The following is a 12,480-nucleotide window of genomic DNA, read 5'->3' on the forward strand; positions in this document are numbered from 1 at the left end:
TCCTGAGGCATTACTTTAGCAGAAAAATTCCTTATGGTTTCAATACAATTTAAAACAAACAAAAAAAATGCTTAAGAAATAACTGCATCTTATAGAATTTTAAGTACTTCTCTTTAACCATGCTACATAAAAGGCATGTCTAAATTTAGACATATGTAGATAAACATACTATCCCAAAAAAACCCTAGACCACAGAAGTTCTAGGGGAAAGTCTGTATTATATTAAACATGGGACTCCATTTCCTTGTTTTGAATTACTGGTGCTGCTGTGGCAACAGCACAATAGAGAACTTTGTTGCACTGTCAGCAGAGCTATTTATATTATTTACCCTCTTCCCTGGGAGTTCTTCCTCTACTAAGTTCTTCCATGATTTTAATAAAGCGGTCCATTCAAAGCCTTTAAAAATATCATTGCTAAATGTGAACAAACAAAAGTTACCTTTGAACTGTTCAGAGCAAACATTCGTGTTTTAAAGTAACTGAAAACCCATTTCACAGATCATAGAGTTCTGAAATAAAAAGGTAATTTCCTACAACTGAAAGAAGTGTCATATGATTTCTAAATGTTCTGAAAATTTACCGAAACATCCAGAAATGGGAAATAGCTAGTTAAGTAACAATTCAAATGCTTCAAAGGATAAGAGATTTCCACACGAGAAAAGTTTAAGATTGCATTCCTTCCTGATTGTAGGATGAAGTAAGTGCGGTGGAAAAAGACTGTTAACTAGTCGCATAAAGGTACACATTATTTAAAATTTTAATAGGTACCCTCTGAAACATGTGGATTAACCAAGCCAAGAGATGCATTAATCAGTTTGATTTAAACTGGAAACATGTTAAACTATAACTATAATCAATTCTTTCAATGAGTAAGTTGGCTAACTATTTAGTTGGATCAAAGGTAGGACTTTTCAATAAAACCTTTTGAGCACAGTAACTAAAATTAATTCCCATATTTGGACGTTAACCAAGACAGTTGACAGAAGGTGTTAGAAAAGTGAGAAAATAAGGGAGGAAAAATAACGATCCAAGGAGTCTTCTCAAATGACCGAGAAATGTTGGAGGTCGGGGTAGTACAAGACAAGATATTAGAGACAGGCGGAAGCTATCCGAATAGGAGAAAAGGACTACACATTCTATGGATAAACGGAAATTCCACTTGTCCAGTTTCATCTGTCGTTTTCCCCAAACGCTTTCTACTCTGTGTACAAGAAACTTCTAGTTTTGCACTAAAGTGGCCAAGACTTTGCGGTCCCCCACCCATCAGCACCGTGTCCCCCTGCCTGCCCCGTCTCCCCTCTTTTCTTGCTGGCGCAGTCACATTCACTTTTTTAGGCTGGAATCAACTGTATTCTCTGTCAGCTTGCTCACTGTCCCCCACTCAAGCAGAGCTTGCCACTGCTTCTTTAACATCATAGGCCGTCATTCTTACTCCTGCCTGTGTGTTCATATCTTGTCATTACAAAGGTGTTTTACTCAGTTCTCACACGAAACCTGGGCATCCTCTAGAAGACTCATGCCTTTATCCTTGCACCTCCATTTTTGGTTTTAAGAATTGTGCTGTGGCCCAGCTTGCGTGTCTCAGTGGTTGAGCGTCGAACTATGAACCAGGCGGTCATGGTTTGATTCCCGGTCAGGGCACATGCCCAGATTGTGGGCTCGATCCTCCGTGTGGGGTGTGCAGGAAGCAGCTGATCAATGATTCTCTCTCATCATTGATGTTTCTATATTCTCTCCCTCTCCCTTCCTCTCTGAAGTCAATTTAAAAAAAGGGGGAAAAAAAGAATTGTGCTGTGATAACTGAATGACTGGTGGTAATAGTATCAAAATGAATTTAAAATAAATAATGAAAATGACAACATGTTTCAAAAATTACCACATTCCCCCATGTTTTAAAATGTTAAGTTTGCTCATATAACAAATGCGAGAAGAAATTTAGGGTATAGAATAAAAGTGATAAGGATACAAAAAGAAAAATTTAGGAGAAAAAGAGAAGCCATTTTTGTCACTGTCCACTATGATTACAAACAAACTTATTTAGTCAATGTTCTTGTATTAAAATTTTTTGTAGTGAATATTATATAGGCTAAAATGAATAAGCATTATTTCTAGTTTTATACGTGGATCACGAATAAAAGGAAATTGGATAAGCTGTCAATCCAACTATTCATTATTTCATTATGAAATGTAACACCAACCCCTTCCTCTGGAAGAAAAAAATCACATGTTCTTTCCTATTAAAGCCCATGCCCTCTAGAGGTGCGCTGTCAGGCTGAGGAATGGCATGTCGGAAGACACAGTATGCTGGGAGACAGATGTCCCCATTCAAAATGCATGTACAGTGATTAATCACAACGCAGAACATTCCTGAAAACTCAAAAGCCTCACTTAAAAAACAATTACAGAAAGACATGTTAAAATAATATCAAGAAGCTGATACCTGCTGAATGTATTACCCAATAAATTCTAAAGAATATTTGTAGAATAGGAGAGGATTTTGTGTTTTGCTAGGTTCCATATAAGAATTTAAAATGTATTGCTAGAGGAAATACTGTGCCAAGATCCACACCTGCTCTTGGGTGAGCTTTTCCTTGCTTTATCCTCCTTTGATATGAGCTCTCTATTCAATATACACACCTAACCTATCATTAATTCCGTTTCTAGTTTCATAAAGAATGTAGTGCTTACCACACTTTAAAAAAAAAAAATTTATTGATTTTTTACAGAGAGGAAGGGAGAGGGATAGAGAGTTAGAAACATTGATGAAAGAGAAACATCGATCAGCTGCCTCCTGTACATTCCCTACTGGGGATGTGCCCACAACCCAGGTACATGCCCGTGACCGGAATCAAACCTGGGACCCTTGAGTCCACAGACCGATGCTCTATCCGCTGAGCCAAACTGGTTAGGGTTGCTTATCACTCTTAAGGATGTTTTTGATTTTATTTCCTATGTATGTAACCCTAAATAATACATAGTTGTGCAAACATATTTTTGAGCTTTCTCCACGATTTCATATATCTATGTCTATGTCTATATATGCTTAGTTCATTCATTATCAAAGCCACATAATATTCCATTCATGAATATACATCAACTTATCCATTTTTCTATTGACAGATATTTAGTTTGATTCCAGTGTTTCAGTATTATAAACAACTAATGGCCCGGTGCATGGATTCGTGCACATTGAAAGGAAATTAATTAGAAGGTGGCCAGCGGGTCAGGGCAGGACTGGGCTGGATGGGCCTGACACACCCTGGAGCCAACCTCCCGTGGTCCCTCCCTGGCCACTGCCGCAGTCACAACAGCTCAGCAGTAAACCAGATTCTGGGTAACAGTGCCCCAGCAACAGCATAACCCACAATCAAGGTGGAATCATGCTGCCCTGTGAGGAGCCTGACTCTCTCCTCTCTGGTTCCGGTGCGTTACTCAAGAACCGCAACCGCCAAGTCACTGCAGTTTGGCAGCTCCTGTGTTGAGTGTCTGCCCCCTGGTGGTCAGTGTGCATCATATCTACCAGCTGATCAGACGGTCAGACGGCCACTTAGCCTTTTATCTATTAGATGTGGCAATGAACATTCCTTTACAAGTCTTCTTGTGTACACTTGAGAGAGTATCTCTATGAGATTGTATCTTCCAGTGAAATTGCTGGGCTCTTATTTATAAGATACACAAGTTGACTATGCATACAGGAATAAATTGTATTAGGTGACTCCTAAGTGGTACTAATTCACAGTCCCTGGTATTATGAACTTTCTAACTGCTCCATATCCTCACCAACACTTGGTATTGTTGAACTTTACATTTTGTCAGTCTGATGGGTGTATGAAATGATATGGCATTGCAGTTTTAATTTGTATTTATTTCCTCATTACGTTTTAGCTGTTTAGACACCATTTAAATTTCATTTAATTAGATTTTTTTTTCTATGATGTCTAGGTATGGTATAATGACATTCTTCCCACTTTGTTATTTTTTAATTTAACATTGTGTTTTCTTTCCTTTTCCAAATATACTTCAACATTTGCTTGTGAAATTCCATTTAAAAACCCGTTAAGAGTCTTGATTAGAATTTCATTGAATCCACAGCTCACTTTGGGGAGAATTAATTTAAAAACATTGGGTGTTCTGATCCTTGAGAACAGTATTTTTTCCATTTACTTAAGTCTTTTCAAATGACTTTCATTAAAGGTTATATTTGTATGAAGATATTGTGTATCTTTTATTAGATTTATTCCAAGGTTACTTTTATTTTTATGGTTAATGTTACAGATGTCCTCGATTATATTTCTACCTATGGAAATATATCTTCCTGATCCTTCTATCCAATATCATCATATATTTCGTGCTCCTTATATGCATCTTGGTTATGAGTAGAGAAATATCAAATTAACTCCCTTCTTATAAAATGTTGTGATATTTAAGTGAGAAATAAAATTATGTAGTTATGTTAAACAATAGACATACTATTAGGCATTATTTCATTTTAATATCAATTGAGATAAGGTTAATACATGAGAAAAATTCAGGCAAAATTTTACAGGCCAATTTCAAAATAAACTGTATAAGGAGAGGAAAAATGTTGAGAAGTTTGCTTTTCATAAATCAAGAAGAGAAAGATAAAACCAAATTAGAAAAAAAATTTAACCAATTTTTTTAAAAATCTGACTCTTATTAAAGGGTCTATTTTTATTTAGTATAGAAAGAAAAGAATCTCTACATACCACTGACTCCTAGGAGGGGTTTTACTACTACTATTACATACCCACGTGTGTGTGTGTGTGTGTGAGTGTGTCTGTAAATCTTAACTATGTCTCCATCAAGAAAGAATTAACGTGTTTACAATGTTAAAATACAATTAGGAGACTGAAAGGGTTGTTACTTTCCAGATGAGAAAAGCACCACTACAACACTAAGATGCAAAAATAAATTTTATTTAAACTGGAAATCTTTGATCCAAATGTGAAAACTACGACATATTAGTATAGGCAGCACTCATCCTACAAATAAAAAATATATATATTTGAAATATAGCTATTCTGTAACAATCTATTGTGCCCCTAAAATTCACATTTCCAAAATTCCACAAAATACAAATTATAACTTTGGTAGTAAAGGGAAAACTGAACTTTGATACCCTAATATTTTTCAGCAAATGTAGCATTACTCTGCCTTATTTGAGAACTGTTTCTGATATATCTGACTCCTTCCTCCCAAAGAAGTTGGAATTATGACTTCTTCCTTCATCCGGGCATGCATTGATTCATCAAACATTTTTTTAGCTCCTATCTTTGCATTGGGCACATTGTTAGATGCTAGAGATACAGCAGTGAATGGAATGCACGTGTTTCTGCCCTCATAGAAGCTTACCAGCTCCTGGAAAAGACAACCGTTAAAGGAGGGCTCACCATTCTGCACTAAGTGCGTGCCAAGGGAAGTACAGGTGCTGTGAGAGCAGTCGGGGATCTTAGGTGCCCACCTTGAAGAAGTGCTGTTCACACTAAGGTTTGAAAGAAACTTGAAAATTGGGGAGAAAATGAGTTTGGGCTGAGGGGAAGGCATGGGGTGCATGAAATGTGAGACGACAGCATTTCCAGGTTCCAAAGTTGGTCTGTGTAGCTGGACCAAGGGGAGCAACCAGGAAACTAGTGCGAAGTATTTGATATTTGACTTCTTACTCAAACATATGGAACCCTGAAGTGCATGGACTTTCAGGCCCAACATGACGAGGAGAGGCAGAACTGGGATTCCTAACGTTCTAAGATGTGGATCTTTCTAAGAATGGATGTGTGTGCCTAAAATGTACTTAGGCAAGAGAGCTGGGATTAGTTCACAAATAGTTCCTATACAATCTCACTTCACGATTCACATATGTACATAGAGTATACATGTAGAACTATAGACACATATGTGAATCTCTCTAATAACTAAAAATGTGTAATTATTTTAATATCACACACTGTGCACTTACAGCATCCACGTTTCCTCCCCTAATTACAGTTTCTACAAAAAGGTTTTACTATAAGATAATGGCATGTAATAATAGTAAAAGATAACCAAAATTAGACAGGGATGTTTGCAACTCAGGCAAACTTTGTAGAAATCATTTCTTCTACATTTTAAAGAATTTCCACTTAAGAGTTATTAAAGAAACTGAGTATTCTTTCCAGGTTATGTTTAGCATACCAAATCAATTTTAATGCTACATTTGTTCTTGCCAGGTAACAATGTTACAACAAAAATCAAATAATATAATTATAGGAAAATTGGGGTAACTTAATTTCAGGAATAGTAAGTAATTTATCTTTGTCTTTTCATTAAAAGAATGAACAAAGATGCCATTTCAAATAATGATATAAAATCCATGCAGACTTAGCTGGTTTCCTATTCATTTTATTTGGCTTTTCTAAAACCAGAGAAAAGTAAGCATCTGGTCAATAATAATTTAGAGGTACACATAAAATCTAATCATAATGCCAGAAGCAACTGTGACTAATCATTTAGTATTTTTCCTCTTGTTCTTCTTTTAATACATACATTAAAAAACAATTCATCCTTTATGTTTATAATCTACTTTTTACAAAAGCACTATCATTCAAAAGATTTGGCAGATGACCTATTTTACAAATGTGTAATACTCCACAGAAGCAATGCCTCATATAAACTTAGCTTTTTTCTCCATGAGTAGGCACTCAAATATTTTTTTCTGATATTTTTTTTGCTCTTTATAAATAATGCAGTATTGAGGCTTTCCATTCTATGCCTTTCTACTAATAATATGGGAAGTCAATGGCAGAAAAGGTGATAGTCAAATAAATCACCCTTCTTCTCTAAATCATCTTCTTAAAAATTTATGCCACCATTTTATTGAGGCCCAACGCTGTGTCAGGCCCTTCGATAAGCACTGAAGATCCAGAGATGAATGAAAGCCAGGCACTCGCTGTCTATCACAGTGGTTCACAACTGAAATGATTTAGCCCTGCAGGGAACATCTGGTATTGTCTGGAGACATTTCCGGTTGTCACAATGTGGGGGAGGCTCCTACTGATCCTTAGTGGGAAGAGGCCAGAGATGCTGCTAACTGTCCTATAATGCAGAGGACAAGCCCCACAACAAAGAATTTTCCAGCCCCAAAGGTCAACAGTAAAAGGAGTCTAAGGAACCCTGCATGTGGTCTGACCAACTCTATGAAATTTGAGAGATCATCTCACTCCAATGATAATAAATTATTAAAAAACAACAACAACAAGTACACCAATAATCTCCATGAAACTACATATTCAGGTCAACAGAATGGCCCGGGGCCCATACTCATTTTTCAAACACAAGGACTCATGTGTTTGAATGAGCTCTGGAGACTGTCAAGTGTGGGACGGACACCGGGGCCCACACTTCAGCCTCTCTCCAGTGTCACTTCTGCTCTCTTTAAACTTCAGACTTCAGGATTTTCTCAGGCAAGGAAACGAAAACAAGGTATTTTTAACTACCTGCTCAATTGCTTGGAAAATTACCTCTTAAAACATTTTAAACACTCACTTCTCATTTTTTCCAAAGCCCTGGAGTAGCCAAATGATATTAATCACTGGAATTCCTTGATGAGGAAATGTAATATGTCAGTGTAGACAGCTTGCTTATTTTTCATGCTGTTTATTTTGGAATATATTTATATATATTCCATATATTTCATATATACTATATATAGCAAATATAGTATGTATAGATAGATAGATAGATATGTACATTTGTAGGACACATAGTCATTAATTTGCTACAAACCCTGCAGCAGTATAGAAAACTCCATTCTGATAGACTTACATGAGCCTTCAAAGGGTAGCAAACTCATCACAGCAATAAAAAAAACTAAGTAATTATAAGTTCTTCAACTACAAATGCATTATTTATTAGGCCCAAACATCCTGATTTTGTGTAATGCTGTATGTAATGAGATTGTACAATTCCTTTAGTCTTCCATTTGTTCAAATAACCATAGCACAGCTGGTGGCCATAAAAACTACTCAACTGTTTTCTCAGTCTCAACCTGGAATAAATGGTCCAGCTCCAACAAAGAAGTTGTTCTTTTGTCTCAGTTCCTTCCAAGTGGTTATCGACTTAAGTGCGAAGTCAACGCATCCCACCAGTAAATACCTCATCACATAAAACATCCAATACCAACCACCCCCCATTGCTGGAAACATGGGTTTGGAAAATAAACAGGGCAAAATGGCTCACTACTTTTCATCAGTGTAATGAATGCCATTAACTCAAACTGCAAACTCCCTATTCACCAGAAGTGAATTATTTAGTTCCAATATCCTTCCAATGGTTTCTTTTCCTCTTTAAACTTTAATTAAAATCAACCACATTTGAAAATTGAGGAGCCTAAGAAAGAATTTTCAGAAACAATTTTCTTCTAACTTTGGTTATGGCAACCTCTCTAACACTGCAAAATTCTTCAACTCACTTGGAAATTCAGTTTATGTAACTCAAATATTCATAAAAAAAGGAGGGATAAAAATTCAAGCTACTCAACTAAATTTTATGGAGAAAGTTCAATGTGTAGAATACTGTAGTTGTATATGAAAAAAGGACACAGTTATCAAAGAGAGTATCAGCTCAAGCAATTTATATATCAACTGTATGTTTATCAACAAAACATGGAAATCAATAACAAGTTTTTGAAAATAACTGAGATATACAACATAATTGGGGAGAAACTTTTAAAATATTTTCTGCTGTTCTCTTTTGATTTCTGAATAATCTTATAGGTTTGGTGTTTTTAATAGCTCTATTAAATATCCAGTCCTCATGAAAGTATTAATTGATCCAGAAATGTACATTTTAAATTACTCCAAGTTCTGTGAATAGCACCGACATCAATTAAAAGGAATCAGCAGAAGACTAGTATACACTATAAAAATGGCTTCAAGGATTTTGGTTGATATTTTCACAGTATTTATATTTCCACCTAATATCTATTGTCTACCCTGTATAAAGTCATAGTAAAGACAGAACCAGAAGCAGCCAACATTTCTAGTTGAGGAAATAAGTTACAGAAAAGTCCTTTATAGGAATACATTGGATATCACAGGAGACATAAGTTCCCAGACTAAAGAAATGTGCAGACTCTTGTGCTGGCATAACTCCAGTTTCTGGGTGTTTACCAACCACACACACACAGCAGAGCACAAAACTATTTGTGAACTGACACACTATTCTTCCTTAGTGGGTCCTCTGGTTTTTTTAAAACATAATGTCTGCAGAGGGAAGGCAGGGGAGGGTGGGTGGAAAGAGATCAACCAATATATGCATAACCTGTGGACACAAACAATACGGTGGTAGGGGCCTGGAAGGGGGGTGAACGGGAGAGGGCTAGAAGAAGTTAAAGGGGGAAAAAGGGGACCTATGTAATACTTTCAACAATAAAGATTAAACAAACAAATAAAAAGCATAATGTCCGTTCTCCAAACTTAAAATTCTGTTAAAGAAAACAGTGTGAGAAATAGCTCATAAGATATTATTTCCAACAACATTTTTGTGTGTACCATGGTTTTTGCTTTGATCTCCTAGTTCAACAATCATGGAGTTTATTATAATTGAAGGTTACACCTCATTCAATCAATATTGAAACACCCAATATTGGTTCCTCCTTGTTTTGAAAGAAGAGTAAGTATTCTTTTTTATACTTGTAGGATCTTTTTTTCCTCACCACATCACATAGACTGAAATTGAATCAAGCTCACTATTAATAAAAGTCCTTGCTGTTTTTCATAAGCATCAAGACTCTTAAACATACATGCTCTGAGCTTAACAATGCATCATGATGGACACACATAGGCACTTAGGGGCACAATGTTTAAATATCCCTGGAATAACTACATTTTTCCCTTAATGGCATGCAAGTATACAGCAAAGAGTAAATGAAAAAGATGTGGCCTATCTAACACCATTAAATGCAGACAAGATTTTAAAAAAGATATGTAGTTAAATTTCTAAATCCACTTATATAAACAGCTTTATCTTAAAATTTAAATTCTGCTGAAGTCTGAATAAGTATCAAGAGTTTTGAGTTGTCAATAAGACAGTAAATTATTCTTCCCCATAAGAACTAAGTCATATAGCAAGCATACATGGGTAAGACTGTCTTAACATGGATCATCCTTCCTAAAATAGAAATGTGTTAATCCTTCAAAATGAATTCCTGGCCTCTACACCCATGTCCCTCTTACATAATGAGTATAAGTATAGTCATTTTTAGCAAGCTAAAATCTCCCATACCTAAATTTACCATGGCTGTAAAGAAAGTACTTTGCTAGTACAATAGCACAATAATTTTTTTTAAACTATGATGTATCTACAATATCTTTAAATTAATTAATTAATTTATGTATGTATGTTTCCCCTGTTTTGTTCTTCTTTGACCCAATGGCTATTTAGCAGTGTGTTGCTTAATTCCCAAGTACTTGTAAATTTACCAGATTTCCTTCTTTGTAAAAAAACTAGTGGCCCGGCGCAGGAATTTGCGCACACTGAAAGGAAATTAATTAGAAGAAATATTTTAATATCGCTATTCACCCTTTCTCTATTATAGAAGTGTCAACCAATTTCAAGATCAACAATGACAGATCAAAATACATGCATGCGATTGGCGCGAGAGCTTTATATGTATCACTCATGCATGAGTCAACTTAGTCTTCTGTAGATAGAGAACAAACTTGCTTAATTAGACCTGCTTTCTGATTTAGCTAAACTTTTTCCAGCCCAGTGAGGCACCCCAACTTATCTTTCAGGTAATTGTCAGCAACACAGCAGTAAATATCAACACAAAGCTGATTATTATTGTAGAGCATGCAGGGAGAACAAAGGGTAAAATATTTAACTGCAGCAGTGTTTGACTATATTCTGCGCAGTGAGAAAACATGAAGTCATATTCAAGGTCCACCATTTCTTACTTCTTTTCAGTTGGGTCAAGTTTCTAAACTTTCTAAATCTCCATTTTCTGACGAATGAAAAAAAAATAGTATTCCACTGAATCTCCTATCTACCTACTCCAGGACTTCTGTGAGGATCATATGAGATAACGCAGGGGAAAACATTTCACAGACATTTAGTTACAGTGTAAAGTGTTTCCACCTGGCTATAAAGCAAGTTGTGTTCCCAGGCTGAAGAAGCCGGGTGTTGCTATGTGACATCATTATGCAAAAGGAGGGAAGGACACTTAGCATATTGGCCTTTTATATATATAGATTTCCTTCTAGTGTGCCTAGAGAATATACTTTGCATTTCAATTATTTTAAATGTATTGGACTTGTTTTATGCATATCCTATCCTAGAGACTAGTCCTAGAGAACTGTCTTTGTGCAATTGAAAATAATGTGTATTATGTTGCTGTCGGGTGGAGTGTTTTATAGGTTTTTGCTAGGCCTAGCTGACTATGGTGTTACCAAAGTCTTCCATATTCTTATGGATTTTCTGTTTAGTTTTCCTATCCATTAGGAAAGGTGGGGTGGTTGCCAACTATTATAGTTGAGTATTTCTTTCTCCCTTTAATTCAGTCTGTTTTTGTTTCATATACTTTGGAACTCTATTACTAGGTACATAAATGTTTATAATTACCATGTCTTCATGGATTGACCCTTTTTATCATTATAAAAGTACTTTTTTTGCTTCTAGTAACAAGTTTTGCCTTAAAGTCTATTCTGTCTGGCATTGGTATTGCCCACTTGAGGTCTCTTTTGCTATTTGCATTGTATAACTTTTCCATCATTTTACATTTAACCTATTTGTGTTTTTGAATCTAACGTGTTTTTTTGTATACAGCATGTAGATAGATGATGTTTTTTATCCATCTTGCCAAAATATATGCCTTTTGATTAGATTATTCATTCCATTTATATTAAGCAAATTATTGATAAAATAGTATTGTCATTTTATTATTTGTTTTCCATGTCATGTCTCCTTTGTTCCTCTACTCTTTCATTACCACTTTCTTTTGTGTTAGATATATATTTTATAATGCAACATTTTTATTCTCTCATCATTTCTTTTAATATATATTTTGCTTTTTAATCCCTGTGGACTAAAATTGTCTTAATTTACAACATCTAGTTCAGATTAATACTAACTTAGTTTCAATAGTATACAAAACTTTTGCTACTATATAGCTTTGTCCCCTATCTGCTCCCTTATATTATTATTGTAATATAAATTACTTCTTTATCCCATTAACATAATTTTATAGTTATTGCTTTATATAGTTGTCTGTTCAACTAGGAGAAAAAAATGAGTTATAAAAAAATAAATTTATACTGTTTTTTATATTTATCTATGTAGCTACATTTGTCAGTGTTTTTTATTTTTCCATGTGGATTTGAATTGTAGTCTTAATATGCTTTCATTTCAGACTGAAGGAATTCCTTTAGTCTTTCTTATAGGGCAGGCAGGTATGCTAGTGACAAATTGGGCTTTTCTTTATCTTGG

At 35.3% G+C, this 12,480-nt stretch overlaps 1 protein-coding gene across 5 annotated transcripts in view; it reads right to left on the reverse strand.

The window, feature by feature from the left end:
• HDAC9 (histone deacetylase 9) overlaps positions 1-12,480 on the reverse strand; it is an 828,595-nt gene that overhangs the window by 652,473 nt on the left and 163,642 nt on the right. The window lies entirely within an intron of this gene.

The sequence above is a fragment of the Myotis myotis genome, unplaced genomic scaffold, assembly GCF_014108235.1.
Source record: "Myotis myotis isolate mMyoMyo1 unplaced genomic scaffold, mMyoMyo1.p scaffold_m19_p_11, whole genome shotgun sequence".
NCBI lineage: Eukaryota > Metazoa > Chordata > Mammalia > Chiroptera > Vespertilionidae > Myotis > Myotis myotis.